The sequence below is a fragment of the Hylobates moloch genome, unplaced genomic scaffold (assembly GCF_009828535.3).
Source record: "Hylobates moloch isolate HMO894 unplaced genomic scaffold, HMol_V3 SCAFFOLD_5, whole genome shotgun sequence".
NCBI lineage: Eukaryota > Metazoa > Chordata > Mammalia > Primates > Hylobatidae > Hylobates > Hylobates moloch.
This window is the reverse complement of record NW_026652280.1, coordinates 68,471,166-68,485,577: the sequence shown is the minus strand read 5'-3', so window position 1 is coordinate 68,485,577 and position 14,412 is coordinate 68,471,166. Positions and strand designations below refer to the sequence as shown.

Genomic DNA, 14,412 nt, shown 5'->3' with positions numbered 1-14,412 from the left:
TTTATTTTCATAATTTTTTCCTATTTATTTTAATATATAAAAAATACACATGCCAGAAAATATAAAAAGTACAAAAGTGTTGGTAATCACTGGAAGTAGGTAATAGACACACGGTTCACTATTACTGTTCTCTCTACTTTTATCTACTCTGAAATTTTCCATAATAAAAAGTTCTTTTGACTTAAAAAAAAAAACCTGATAACAGGCAGAAATTCAGATCTACACAAAGGAATAAAGAGCACCATGCATGGTTCATTAAATGAGTAAATTTATAATATGTTATTATTTTAATATATAAATATATATAAATATATTTTAAAGATAAATGACTATTTAAAAATGCATTATATATAACATATAAAAACAAAATGTTTGACAATAGTAGCATTAAGACTAAGAAGGGGTCATCAGCAAAGCCTGAGTCCTGTCCTCTCGCCCTCCTCCCCAAACAGCATGAGCTTCACCACTCGCTCCACGGTCTGCACCAACTACCGGTCTCTGGGCTCTGTCCAGGCACAACCAGCGTCTATGCAGGTGCCGGGGGCTCTGGTTCCCGGATCTCCATGTCCCGCTCCACCAGCTTCCGGGGTGGCATGGGGTCCGGGGGCCTGGCCGCGGGAATGGCCGGGGGTCTGGCAGGAATGGGAGGCATCCAGAACGAGAAGGAGAACTTGCAAAGCCTGAACGACTGTCTGGCCTACTACCTGGACAGAATGAGGAGCCTGGAGACTGAGAACCGGAGGCTGGAGAGCAAAATCCGGGAGCACTTGGAGAAGAAGGGACCCCAGGTCAAGAGACTGGAGCCATTACTTCAAGAATATCGAGGACCTGAGGGCTCAGATCTTCGCAAATACCATGGACAATGCCTGCATCATTCTGCAGATTGACAATGTCCGTCTTGCTGCTGATGACTTTAGAGTCAAGTATGAGACAGAGCTGGCCAAGCGCCAGTCTATGGAGAGTGACATCCATAGGATGTCATCCGCAAGGTCGTCGATGACACTAGCAGCTGGAAACAGAGATCAAGGCTCTCAAGGAGGAGCTGCTCTTCATGAAGAAGAACCATGAAGAGGAAGTAAAAGGCCTACAAGCCGAGATTGCCAGCTCTGGGTTGACCGTGGAAGTAGATGCCCCCAAATCTCAGGACTTCGCCAAGATCATGGCAGACATCTGGGCTCAATATGACAAGCTGGCTCGGAAGAACCAAGAGGAGCTGGACAAGTACTGGTCTCAGCAGATTGAGGAGAGCACCACAGTGGTCACCATGCAGTCTGCCAAGGTTGGAGCTACTGAGATGACACTCACGGAGCTGAGAGGTACAGTCCAGTCCTTGGAGACTGACCTAGACTCCATGAGAAATCTGAAGGCCAGCTTGGAGAACAGCCTGAGGGAGGTGGAGGCCCGCTACATCCTACAGATGGAACAGCTCAATGGGATCCTGCTGCACCTGGAGTCAGAGCTGGCATAGACCTGGGCAGAGGGACAGCGCCAGGCCCAGGAGTAGGAGGCCCTGCTGAACATCAAGGGCAAGCTAGAGGCTGAGATCACCACCTACCACTGCCTGCTGGAAGATGGCGAGGACTTCAATCTTTGTGATGCCCTGGACAGCAGCAACTCCACACAAACCATCCAAAAGACCATCAACCACCAGATAGTGGATGGCAAAGTGGTGTCTGAGACCAACGACACCAAAGTTCTGAGGCATTAAGCCAGCAGCAGCAGGGTACCCTTTGGGGAGCAGGAGGCCAATAAAAATTTCAGAGTTAAAAAAAAAAAAGCCTAAGAAGGAAGAAATGAAAGTATACTATTGTAATACTATACATGAATAGTATAATATTACTTAAAGGTAGATAGTGATAAGTTAAAGATGTATACCATAAACCCTAAAATTTAGAGTTGGCCAGGCACAGTGACTCAGGCCTATAATCCCAGTACTTTGGGAGGCTAAGGCAGTTGGATCACTTGAGGTCAGGAGTGTGAGCCTGGCCAACAAGGTGAAACCTCATGTTTACTAAAAATACAAAAATTAGCCAGGCATGGTGGTAGGTGCCTGTAATCCCAGCTACTCAAGAGGGTGAGGCATGAGAATAGCTTGAGCCTGGGAGACAGAGGTTGCAGTGAGCCCAGATAGCACCACTGCACTCCAGCCTGGGTGACAAAGTAAGACCCTGTCTCAATAAATAAATAAATAAATAAATAAAATTTTAGAGTTTATCACTTAAACACCACAACAAAGCATTATAGCTAATAAGCCAACAAAGAAGGTAAAACAGAATCATAAAAAGTATTCAGTTAAACCAAAGGAAGACAGAAGAGAAGAAAAAAGGAATAAAGAAACATGGGTCAAATACCAAACAGAGGGCAAGATGATAGAGTTAATAAAATCATTTCAGCAATTACTTTAAATGTAAATGGCCTAAACACCCTAAATCAAAGGCAAAGATTTTCAGATTGGATTAAAAAATAAGATTCAGGGCCCTTCATGGTGGTTTACGCCTGTAATCCCAGCATTTTGAGAGGCCGAAGTGAGCAGATCACCTGAGGTTGGGAGTCCGAGACCAGCCTGGCCAACGTGGCAAAATCGCGTTTCTACCAAAAATTCAAAAATTACCAGGGCTTGGTGGCACATGCCTGTAATCCCAGCTTCTGGGGAGGCTGAGGCAGGAGAATCATTTGAACCCAGGAGGTAGAGGCGGCAGTGAGCCGAGATGGAGCTACTGCACTCCAGCTTGGGTGACAGAGCAAGACTCCATCTCAAAAAATAAAAAATAAATAAGATTCAACTATATGCTCCCTGTAAGAGACAGTACTTTGTATACATAAACACAAGGAGTTAAAAGTAAAATAATGGAGAAAGATACACCATGAAAATCAAAAGAAAGTTGGAGTGGTTATATTAGTACCAGATAAAGCAGATTTCAGAGAAAATATTAACAGGGAAAAACAAGATCATTTCATAATGATAAAAGCATCAATTCTTAAAAAGGACAGAATAATGCTAAATGTTTAGGCACACAGTAACAGAGCTTAAAGACATATGAAATGAAAACTGAGATAGTTGCAGGGAGGGCGGGGCACAGTGGCTCACGCCTGTAATCCTAGCACTTTGGAAGGCCAAGGTGGGCGGATCACCTGAGGTCAAGAGTTCAAGACCAGCCTGGCCAACATGGTGAAACCCTGTCTCTACTAAAAATACAAAAATTAGCCAGGCAGTAGTGGTGCGCATCTGTAATCCCAGCTGCTCAGGAGGCTGAGGCAGGAGAATAGCTTGAGCCTGGGAGGTGGAGGATGCAGTGAGCCGAGATTGCGCTACTGTACTACAGGCTGGGCAACAGAGGGAGACCCTGTCTCAAAAAATATTTTAAAAATTGCAGGGAGAAATTCACAAATCTACAATTATAGTTAGAGATTTCTACGACCCTCTCTCCATACTTGGGAGAACAAGTAAACAGAAAGTAAGTGTATAAAATACTTGAAAAACACAATCAACCAACTTGACATATTTAACCCATCACAGTCCACTTTCAAGTAGTAATATATCACGGCCACTCTTGTTAAAAACTCTTGGCAAACTAGGAATAGAAGGAAATGTCCTCAACCTGATAAAGGGCATCTTCAAAAACCGACAGCTAACATCATACTTAATAGTGAAAGACTAAACTCTTTCCCCCTAAGAAACAACTGGATATCCATACGGAAAAAAAAGAATTTTGTTCCATACCTGACACCATAATCAAAACATTACTCAAAGTGAACCAGATGTAAATGCAAAACCTAAAAGTATTAAACTTCTAGAAAAACAACTGAAGAAAATCTATCTCATCTTGGGTTAATCAAAGGATTTTGAGATACAACACCATAAGCGTGACCCATTAAAAAAAACTGATAAATTAGACTTTATTAACATTTAAAGTTTCTGCTCTTCAAAAGACTGTGTTAAGTGAATGAAAAGCCAAGCTACAGACTCAGAGAAAATATTTGCAAGTCATATCTGACAAATAGCTTGTATGTAGAATATATAAAAACTTTCAGAACTCAGGAAAAAACATTTAAAAATGGACAAAAGATCTGAACAAAGATTCACTAAAGAAGATATCAATAGCAAACAAATATTCAATAGAAAAGATATTCAACATCACTACACATTAAAGTAATGCAAATTAAAACCCCAGTAAGATTCCACTACCCACCTATCAGAATGACTAAAGTTAAGACTGATCATTCCGGCTGGGCACGGTGGCTCACGCCTGTAATCCCAGCACTTTGGGAGGCTGAGGCGGGCGGATGACCTGAGGTCGGGAGTTTAAGACCAACCTGACCAACATGGAGAAACCCCATTTCTACTAAAAATACAAAATTAGCTGGGCGTGGTGGCCCATGCTTGTAATCCCGGCTACTAGGGAGGCTGAAGCAGGAGAATTGCTTGAACCTGGGAGGCGGAGGTTGCGGTGAGCTGAGATTGTGCCATCACACGCCAGCCTGAGCAACAAGAGTGAAACTCCGTCTCAAAAACAAAACAAAACAAAAAATTGATCATTCCAAGTACTGGTGAAGATATAGAGCAACTGGAACCCTCATACACTGCTGGAGGGAATGTAAAATGTTACAACCCTTTTGGAAAAGAGTTTGGCATTTTCTTAAAATCTTAAACATTCACCCGCCATATGAGACAGACACTACACTCCTAGGTATTTATCAAGAGAAACAAATGCACATGCTCAGAGCACTCTATTTCTAATTGCCCCGAATGGGAAACAACCCAATTTCAACGGATGAATGGATAAACAAATTGCGCTACGTTTGCCAAATCCACTGCCCACTCCTCACTGTGCGCCAAATACAAGCAACCAAGATTGGTCATTGTCTCGACATAAGCAGAGGCACAGGCATTGTCCATTCACTGCACATTCTTTTGGAGTCTCATCTATGTGGAAAAAGAGGATATTCAGACGACATCGGGGAGAGCCACACTGGGTAACCAGTTTAAGGAGCAGAAGACGGTAGTCAAAAGCTATTTCAAGTCCTCCTTAGCCAGTATTCTACTTCCTATCATATCTGGATAGGTTTTTGTGTCTCTTTTTAGCATCTAGCATTCTCATTTTTAGGGGGACTTCATTTTTCCCCATGTATTTTCAATAGACCGTGGCCCCATCTATTTTTTTTGAAGAGGAAAACTCCTGGTGCCAAAAAGTCCACTGATCCTTGGTTCAGACAAGGACTTTCAAGTGCTTAATGTCAGATGAATATTGAAAGGTCACCAGAGGATACACCAGGGTAAAAACCCTATGAACTCGATACTGAAATTTTCTTGTTGAACTGATGTTGGAAGGCAGGAGAGTAGAAAATAAGTTATAAAATGGCCCAGGGCTCAATTTATTTAAAGCTTTGGTTAAAAATGTTTGCCGCTTTGAATTGTTTTAAGATAAACCACAGAGATGTTCAGTAGTGGAAGAAAAGAATTCCACTGAGAGGGCTTTAACTACCCTGTTACCTTCATAGCACCCCCCAGCAGTAATCCACAAAAATGATATTTTTTGTATGCAAAGTTGACCTTTTTCTCAATATAATGTAAATTGAATAAAAATCTGTGCTGTTTTAGATGCTATGCAAGTTAACATGACATCCAAGTAAAAACTCTGAGTTTGCTATGAAATACATCTCTGATTACAGCCAGATTGCTACCTCTGAACATTTCTTAGGTAGAAAAAAATGTAGCCAGCTCATTGGTTTTCTGAGATAAATACCTAAATTTTTGCAACCCAAGACTGTTCTATTTTCTTTACCATCTGGTTCTGAGAACACAGGGACACCATGACTATTGAAGTGTTGAAGATTCCAGATTAAACTTTTTTTTTAAATGTAAGCCTACACTGCAGGGCATGGTGGTGTGCCTGGAGTCCCAGCTACGTGGGAGGCTGAGGTGGGAGAATCCCTTGAGCCCAGAAATTCTAGTGCAACCTGAGCAACACAGTGAAACCTCATTTTTAATAAAATATTTTTTAAGCCTACACTTCCTAAATTTTGTATAGTGACTGCACTGAGCACATTATATATTTTCTTCTTTAGTACTCACACTGATAGTATTCAATAATGCTATTGCTTCCTGTTTTGACAGATGAGGAACATGGGCATGACGGGAATGGCAAGTGTTGGGAATAAGGGTGTGTAACCACCCTCTTCTCTCAGATGCCTGTGTCCTTGAGCAATTTGCTCTTTGCAAAGAGGTTGGACCAGCCTCTGGATGATTTCTAACCTCTAACATTAGAGGGCAGTGACTCTAAGCCAAAACACCCTTGTGGGATCCACTGTGCTGGTATCAAGCCATGACGAGGAAGCATGTGTGCTACAGAAACTCACAGGTGAAAGCAGCATCTTTTACTGCCTTATACACTTGTAGAGTAGGAAGTTTTCGTTCTGGTTGACATCATGCGCAACACATAAGATAAATGGTTAGACTGTTTGAGGAGGTGCACACTAAAATGCCTGACCCCTGCACAGAGGTGAGTGGATGCCATCTGGCCGAGAGGTTCCTGTTATTAGTATCTAATCAGGTTTCCCTGGTAGCTAGAGAACTGCATCACTTGTTGACTGTAAGGCCTCTTACCTCACAAGGGTGTGGTTTCAGAGGTTTCTGAAGAACAAATGCGGGAGAACTAACTATGACTAAGGCATCTCAGGTCAATGCACGTGAATGATTAACCCCAGCTTTTTTTTTTTTTTTTTTTTTTTGAGATGGAGTCTCACTCTGTCACCAGGCTGGAGTGCAGTGGCACGATCTTGGCTCACTGCAACCTTCACCTCCCAGGTTCAAGCGATTCTCCTGCCTCAGTCTCCCGAGTAGCTGGAACTACAGGTGCGTGCCACCACGCCTGGCTGATTTTTGTATTTTTAGTAGAGATGGGGTTTCACCATGTTGGCCAGAATGGTCTCCATCTGTTGACCTCATGATCCCCCTGCCTCGGCCTCCCAAAGTGCTGGGATTACAGGCGTGAGCCACCGCGCCCAGCCGACCCCAGTTCTAAGATCTCTTGTTCCATTATGGGTAGGGAGATCATAACTAGGGAAACCATCCAGGTGGTGAGGATGCGAGCCAGAGAAAAGCCAGAGCCTGCCAATTCAGCTTTGGAATGTTCCAGAAAAGCATTCCTGAGACTCTGATAGCATTTATATGCTGGAATGATTTCTATTTCCCTATATAAAGGATCTTTTTATTTTCCTACTGGCTAGTACCTAATTCAGAACATGGAGGCTTTAAAAATTATTCAGTGAATAAATTTAAGAAAAAACCCTTCATTTACATTGAAAACAGATATTTCTTATACACAATCATTTTTTTCTTCTAATTTATTTTTTCCTAAAGGGAACAAAGGGAAAAAATAATAAAGTCAAGAGCAAAAAATGGATAAATTAGAAAACATAAAACAACACATTTGGTAGACAAATCCAAGAGCTGGTTCTCTGAAGAAAATAGACAATTTGTATACAAATGTTACCAAGAAAACAAGAGGAGAGTCAACATACATTTTGTTAGGAAAGAGTAAGTTAAGCGAGATTTTGGTGAAAAAAACATTTACTGTGTGTGGAATAGATAATTTTCTAAGAAAATATAAGTGATCAAAACTGACGTTACCGGCCGGGCGCAGTGGCTCACGCTTGTAATCCCAGCACTTTGGGAGGCCGAGGCGGGCGGATCACGAGGTCAGGAGATCGAGACCACGGTGAAACCCCGTCTCTACTAAAAATACAAAAAATTAGCCGGGCGTGGTGGCGGGCGCCTGTAGTCCCAGCTACTCGGAGAGGCTGAGGCAGGAGAATGGCGTGAACCCGGGAGGCGGAGCTTGCAGTGAGCCAAGATTGCGCCACTGCACTCCAGCCTGGGCGACAGAGCGAGACTCCATCTCAACAACAACAACAAAAAAAACTGAAGTTACCGATAAAACTATCAACAGGATTTTTAAAAGTAAACTGATGAATTCTAAATTTCATAGGAAGGACAAACAAACAATAAAGGTTAGACAAAATAAAAAAAAGGGTACAAGAGGAGAGTGGCCTTATCAGATATTTTAATATATTTTAAAGCTACGGTGATTAAAATTGTGTGGTACTGACACTTGAATAGAAAGATCAGCCAGGCATGGTGGCATGCACCTGTAGTCCCAGCTATTTGGGAGGCTAAGGAGGGAATATCACTTGAGTCCAGGAGTTCAAGGCTGCAGTGAACCATAACTGTGCTTCCACACTCCAACCTGGGCAACAGAATAAGATGCTGCCTTAAAAAAAAAAAAAAAAAAAAAAAAAAGATGAGAAAAAGAAGATCATCTGGAACATCCTGTCCAGATGAGACCAAAAGAAACACAGAAATTTAGTATAAGACATAAGCAACATTTCAAATCAGGGAGGAAAGATGTTTTATCTAAATATATTATGTTGGAGACAAAAAGAATCACAAGGAAATCTTAAATTATGTTGATATTAGTAGTAATGTTAGTATTGATATTTTAAAATTATTTCATACACAGAGAAAGATATACACATTGTATGTATGATGTATATACATAAATACCAGCCAGGATGCAATCAGAGAAGCAGAATCGCTAGAAATAATAGAGCATGAGGATTCCTAAAAGGATTTGACCTTACACAGTTGTGGGAGCTGGCTAGACAGCCTCCGTTTGGCTCTTTACGCCTGACACTGAGCGTAAGGCCGTGGTCAAAAAGGAAAAATGCATGTGAAATGCAGCCGAGCAGAGATTCCCTCACCTCACCCCACTGCTACCTCTCCACACCTGGCCCAGAACTTGGAGAAGCTGCAGGGAGAGATCACATGGGGCCTGGAGGATTCCGCCTCCCAACGCTGTCTGCACAACAGAGGAGCCGGCAGGCCTGCACATGCCATGAGTTCTAACAGGGCCTAGCCCAGCCCAACATTCAGAGGGTGAGCACTGCTGCTTCTTGACTGCTACCTTTCAAATCTCACAAATTTCCCTGTGTCCAGCTCTAACCAAAGGTCTACCAGGAAGGGAATTCCGGAAAACGTAGTTCTGTTTAACCAAATTGATGCATTATTAAGCCATCATTATATACATTCATGTGTACTCACACACAAACACGCACACGTAATCTATCTCTACGTATGAAATAATTAAGTTAATTTTATTAGAAACCAAGCTGTATGATGTAAGAGGAAAAACATATAAATATAAAATTACAAAATAAAAACCATGAGATATTTCATTGGAATTCAAAAGTAAGTATGGGCTGGGTGTGGTGGCTCACGTTTGCAATCCCAGCAGTGTGGGAGACCAAGGCAGGAGGTTCACTTGAGCCCAGGAGTCTGAGACCAGCCCTTGGCAACATAACAAGACTCCGTCTCTACTAAAAATACAAAAAAATTGGCTGGGCATGGTGGTGGGTGCCTGTATTTCCAGCCACTCAGGAGGCTGAGGCAGGAGAATCACTTGAAACCAAGAGGCGGAGGTTGCAGTGAGCCGATATTGTGCCATTGCACTCCAGCCTGGGCTACAAGAGCGAAATTCCATCTTAAAAAGAAAAAAAAGTAAGTACATATGAACACATGATGTATATCCCTTTTGAAAAAAAAAATAATAGGCTTTCCCAGCTCTGAAAGCTTGAGAGGCCTAGAAGCCATGATAATGCAGTAGAAGTAAGTATATCTAGCATTCATTTTGTGGTCTCTAAACACCATTTTCCATTGAAAGGAACCAGGGCTTCTTGGAGAAATACTGTTTTATTTATTTATGTATTTTTATTTTGAGACACTGTCTGACTCTTTCACTCAGGCTGGATTGCAGTGGAACAATCTTGGCTCACTACAGCCTCTACCTCCCAGGCTCAAGCGATCCTCCCCACTCAGCCTCCCGACTAGCTGGAACTACAGGTTTGTGCCACCACACCTGTTTAATTTTTATATTTTTTGTAGATACGGAGTTTCATTATGTTGCCCAGACTGTTCTCAAAGTGCTGGGACTACAGGCATGAAGAAATACTGAATGTCTTTTTTTTTCTTTTTTTAAAAATGGGGGTCTCAGGGCCGGGCGCAGTGGCTCACGCCTGTAATCCCAGCACTTTGGGAGGCCAAGGCGGGTGGATTACGAGGTCAGTAGATCCGGAGCCTGATCCATAAGATAGACTGAACCAGTAGACGGGGGTGCCAGATCTCCACTGCACTCAGAAGGCAGGCTGGATCTCGGCCAGGTGCAGTGGCTCATGCCTGTAATCCCAGTACTTTGGGAGGCCGAGGTGGGTGGATCATCTGAGGTCAGTAGTTCGAGACTAGCCTGGTCAGCAGGGTGAAACTCCGTCCCTACCAAAAATACAAAAATCAGCTGGGCGTGGTGGCATGTGCCTGTAATCTCAGCTACTCGGGAGGCTGAGGCAGAAGAATAGCTTGAACCCAGGAGGTAGAGGTTGCAGTGAGCCAAGATTGTGCCACTGCATTCCAGCCTGGGTGACAGAGCGAGACTCCGTCTCAAAAAAAAAAAAAAAAAAAAGGAAAGGAAAAAAGAAAAGAAAGAAATGGGAGTCTAACTTTGTCACCCAGCCTGGAGTGCAGTGGAATGATCATAGCTCACTGCCACCTCCAATTTCTGGGCTCAAGTGATCCTCCTGAGCCTCAGCCTCCCAAGTAGCTAGGACTACAGGTACATGCCACTCCACCCAGTTAATTTTTAAATTTTTTGTAGAGACAGGGTCTTGCCATCTTGTCTAGGCTGGTCTCAAATTCCTGGGTTCAAGCAGTCCTCCTGCCTCAGCCGCCCAAAGTGCTGGGATTACAAGCGTGAGCCACTGTGCCCAACCCTGAATCTCTTATATCAGAAAGCAAGAAATCTCTGAGACTGCAAGGTTAACACCAAAGGACACAGGAACTAGCTTGAAGAGAAGATTGAAGCATATTGAGTAAAAACTCATCAGTTTATCATCGTAGTAAAGGAGAAAAAGGGGGTAAAAAAAACCTCAACAACAACACTGCTAGAAACAAAAATGAACAAGTTGTTGGAGGATGTGCTGTTAATTTTCTGTGTCAGTTTGACTGTGCTGAATGTTGCCTGGATAGCTGGTGAAACATGACTTCTGGGTGTCTGTGAGAGTGTTCTGGAGGAGGGTACCATGTGAACTACACTGAGTAGAGCAGTTGGCCCTCCCCAGCATGGGGGGGCATTGTCCAATCCATTGAAGGCCTGAATAGAACAAGAAGGGAAGAGGAAGGAAGGTGGATTTGCTTCCTGTTTGAGCTGGGACCTCCATCTCCTGCTGCCTTCAGCCATCCGCACTCATGGTTCTTGAGCCTTCAGAGTTGGACCGGGACTTACATGACCGGCTCCCCTGAAATACCCCACGGGTCTTCCTGGTTCTCTGCCTGCAGATGGTAGATCAGGGGAATTCAGGACCTCTGTAATCACAAGACCCAATTCTTGGGCTCTATGTATTCTATTGGTTCCGTTTCTCTGGAGAACCCTGACTAATAAGAGAACTCTCCCCAAAAAAGGAAAAAATGGAAAATGAAACAATTCATTTCATGAAAAGATACCCTAACACTAACATAAAAACCTGACAAAAACACAGAAAAGTAAATTGACACCTGTCATGTATGATAGCAACAAAGTATTAATGAAATATTAATCAATGGAAGACAGTTACGTTAGAAGACTAATACAAAGTCAGTCATTCTGAGAGAACCCTGACATAGTTTGAAATTACAAAAACAGGCCAGGCGTAGTGGCTTATTGCTGTAATTCCAGTGTGTCCAGAGTTGGATCCTTCTGGCGGGTTCGTGGTCTCGCTGACTTTGAGAATGAAGCCGTGGACCTTCGCTGTGAGTGTTACAGCTCTTAAAGGTGGCACGGACCTGAAGAGTGAACAGCAGCAAGATTTATTGAGAAGAGCAAAAGAACAAAACTTCTATAGCATGGAATGGGACCTGATGGAGTCGCCAGGGCTGGCTGAGGTGGCCAGCTTTTATTCCCTTATTTGTCCCTGCCCATGTCCTGCTGATTGGTCCATTTTAGAGTGCTGATTGGTCCATTTTACAAACCTCTAGCTAGCTACAGAGCACTGATTCGTGTGTTTTTACAGAGCACTGATTGGTGCATTTTACAAACCTCTAGCTAGCTACAGAGTGCTGATTGGTGCGTTTCACAAACCTTGTAAGACAGAAAAGTTCTCCAAGTCCCCACTTGACCCAGGAAGCCCAGCTGGCTTCACCTCTCACCAGCACTTTGGGAGGCTGAGGCAGGTGGATCACCTGAGGTCAAGAGTTCAAGACCAGCCTGGGCAACATGGTGAAACCCCGTCTCTACTAAAAATACAAAAATTAGCCAGACATGATGGCAGCTGCCTGTAATCCCAGCTACTCAGGAGGGTGAGGCAGGAGAATCACTTGAATCCAGGAGGCGGAGGTTGCTGTGAGCCGAGATCACGCCACTGCACTCCAGCCTGGGTGACAAGAGTGAAACTCCGTCTCAAAAAAAAAAAAGAAAGAAATTACAAAAACAATTCTCCCATGGTTTCTTCCTTTTCTGGTTTCAGTTTTTACATTAAGGCTTACTTATCCCAGAATAGGGTGAGATATATACCTTTTCTTCTCAATACTATTTTTTATTGTGAAAATGTTCAAACATACACAAAAGTAGATTTTGCATGTAGAGGAGAATGATGACTTCCTGTCACTCAGCTTTAACAATTACATCACTATTTGACCAATCTTATTTTATCTATACCACCCATCAAACACATCCCTCCCCTTCAATTCAAATATTTCAGTCATTCCAGAAAACATAGCATTTCTTTCTTTCTTTTTTTTTTCTTGAGACGGAGTCTTACTCTGTTGCCAAGGCTGGAGTGTGGTGGCACAATCTCAGCTCACTGCAACCTCCGCCTCCTGGGTTCAAGCTATTCTCCTGCCTCAGCCTCCCAAGTAGCTGGGATTACAAACACGCAGCACCACACCGGCTAATTTTGTATTTTTATTTGAGACGGGGTTTCACCATTTTGGCCAGGCTGGTCTTGAACTCCTGACCTCAAGTGATCTGCCTGCCTCAGCCTTCCAAAGTGCTGGGATTATAGGCATGAGCCACTGTCCCTGGCCAGAAAACATAGCATTTCATCAGAAATACTTTGGTATGTATCTCTAAGAAATAAGAATTCTTCTTTTTAAAAAAAAAACCTAACCACCATGCATAGTCTTCTCTTTTTAAAAAGGTTATTTAATAATATTGAATATAGAGCCAATGTGTAAATATTCCTGATTGTCTTATAAATGTCTTTTATTAATCAGTTTGTTCAAATCAGGACTCAAACTGGGTCCAGACAATGCAGCTGATGAATGGTCTCAAGACTCCTGTAGTCTTTAACAATTTTCCTCTCCTCTCCTTTTTATACCTGCCATTTGTTGAAGACATCTGGACAATTTTTCTGTAGAATTTCTCCCAATCTGGATTTGGTTGATTATATTCTTGTAGATTGTTTAATATGCTCCATATTTTATATTTCCTGGAAACGGATGGTTGGATTCGGAGGTTTGTTGGTACTCTATTCAGGTTCAATTTGGTTGGGGACAAAAATACTTCAAAGATGGTGCTTGTAGTTCCTATTGCATCTCATGAGGAAGTGCCTTCTTTTCTGTCTGACAATTAGTGGTTCATTGTTGTTAGCCTGACTTGTTCCCCACTGCCTGTTGACCTACCGGCTTTAGAAGACAGGCTTCATCATTGCCTCTATCTATTATTTCATTAGCAGAGGTAACATGGTAATTTTCAAATTCTATCTGCCTCACATCCCCTGCAATGATTAACTTTGATTCTTCTATAAAGAAGAACTTCTTTGGCCAGGCGTTGTGTCTCACGCCTGTAATCCCAATACTTTGGGAGGCTGAGGCTGGAGGATTGCTTTATCCCAGGGTTTAAGATCAACCTGAGCAAAATATCGAGACCCTGTCTCTGTTATTAAAAATCATAAATAATTTTATTTTAAAAAGAAGCACTTCTCCCATCAGCTGCTTACTCTGAAATACAGCTCATTAGGGAGGCAGGATAAATGCCTGGTGTTGTCCCTTTATGTATCTTTTCTGTCCCTTTATGTATCCAGAGCAGTTAAGAATATTTTAGTTGCAGATAACAAAACCCAATTTGGGACAGCTTAAGAAAATATATAATTTATTGGGAAGCTCTTGATAAGTACAGAATCATAGGAAGAGAGAAGCAGAAAGTGGAGATGTGAGGGCAGCTCTGAGCACCCCAGCAGCAGGCTTCCTGGGCTTCTCAGAGAGTCACCCTCTGTGCGACTCAGCAACATTGACTTCCAGAAGCAGGGTGCACGCTTAACTACTGCAATTAGAGAGGACAGTCCCCACAAGAGACTGTCCTTACTCTGACACCAATTGAAAGTTTGGGGGTG

General features: G+C 42.7%; 1 pseudogene; it reads left to right on the top strand.

The window, feature by feature from the left end:
- The first annotated feature begins 423 nt into the window (after positions 1–423).
- On the top strand, positions 424–1,708 carry LOC116468118 (keratin, type I cytoskeletal 18-like; annotated as a pseudogene).
- The last annotated feature ends 12,704 nt before the right edge of the window (positions 1,709–14,412 follow it).